The 1,507-nt window shown below is 43.9% G+C and overlaps 1 non-coding gene across 1 annotated transcript; it reads left to right on the forward strand.

Annotated features, from left to right (window-relative positions):
* Positions 1-224: 224 nt before the first annotated feature.
* On the forward strand, positions 225-331 carry LOC118490913. The gene has a single exon (XR_004890138.1). It is a non-coding gene; the product is annotated as a small nucleolar RNA R71 (small nucleolar RNA).
* The last annotated feature ends 1,176 nt before the right edge of the window (positions 332-1,507 follow it).

The following is a 1,507-nucleotide window of genomic DNA, read 5'->3' on the forward strand; positions in this document are numbered from 1 at the left end:
CTTGTAAAGAGGTGCTTTCGTCGACCTTATGGGCGCCCGGGGCGATAGACTTATTTCCCCGGGGAGTGTGCCATTGAAAATTGGTTTGAGCAATTTCCTCAATTTGATTATATATTTCGTGTGGGCGTCGATTACCTAAAAGTCCCCCGGAGCTAGAATCTAGTGTCTGCCTAGTGTGTGGCAACAATCCATTGTAGAAAGTGGATACTTGTTGCCATATTGCGAGGCCATGATGGGGACACTTGCGTAATAGCTCCTTGAACCTTTCCCATGTTTCATATAAGGATTCCCCGTCCTCTTGTGAGTATGTGTTAATTTCAGCCATTAATTTAGCAGTTTTAGAAGGAGGGAAATACTTATATAGAAACTTTTGGGCTAGTTCATCCCAGGTGTTTACCGAACCAGCTGGGAGGGTGTTGAGCCAAGCTTTCGCTTGGTCTTTTAGTGAGAACGGAAACATACGGAGGCGTATGGCGTCGTTTGATGCTCCATTGATCCGAAAGGTATCACATATTTCTAAGAAATTAGTTATATGTAGATGAGGATCCTCGTCCGCAAGCCCGTGGAAGGTTGCGGAGTTTTGGAGCATTTGTATCAAATGCGGTCGAAGCTCGAAGTTATTGGCTTCGACATTCGGAGCATTGATAGCGGCGCCTAGATTACCTACGGTGGGCCGTAGATAATCCATAAGGGTACGTTGGTCCGCCATTGGGGGTGGATCACCCGAAACCTTCTCTTGGTTTTTGGCTTTTAACATTTTTCTGAGAAAGCGTTCGGGTTCTTCTAGCGGTTCTTTTATGTCTTTATTGGAACTGGAGCTCATACACTACGTGAGGATGGTGTCGGGTTCCAAGTCCTGCAATAAAAACAAAGAAGAATGTCGGTCAGAAGGTTCACCACGGCCCCGTGTTGAGCGAACACGGCCCCGTGGTCGGAAATACAGTTATTGTTTTCCAGATCCCAGTTACTGGAAGTTGGACACGGCCCCGTGTTGCACCGGCACGGCCCCGTGGTCAGCCTTCTGTAACTTGAAAAACAAAAACTGCCAGTAACTTTGCTGAGCACGGCCCGTGTCCGACCAGGCACGGCCCCGTGCTGAGCTCTGCAGAAGCTAAAAATCTAAGAAAAAATCCTAAAAAATTAAAGAAAAATAAAAATATGATTAGGCCGTTGATTCCTAACTTTCTTAAAATCCTTGTGTCCCCGGCAACGGCGCCAAAAACTTGATGTGCGTTAGGTGTAATATTATTTTTGATGTATATTTAAGCCCTTTTTACACTTTTAGCCAAGTTTTAAATTTATAAAACACGATATTCACTAACACTAAACACACATATGGGCAAGTGCACCCATCGTGGACGTAGTATAGTGTTGGTAAGATACCGAGGTCGTCCAAGGACACAAGAGCTTTTAGTACCGGTTTATCCTCAACGTCTAATCAAATCAAAAAGGTTAGAAAAATATTTTAAACTAAGAAAAATAAAAACTAACTAAATGCTGAAAATAA

The sequence above is a fragment of the Helianthus annuus genome, chromosome 3 (genome assembly GCF_002127325.2).
Source record: "Helianthus annuus cultivar XRQ/B chromosome 3, HanXRQr2.0-SUNRISE, whole genome shotgun sequence".
Taxonomy (NCBI): domain Eukaryota; kingdom Viridiplantae; phylum Streptophyta; class Magnoliopsida; order Asterales; family Asteraceae; genus Helianthus; species Helianthus annuus.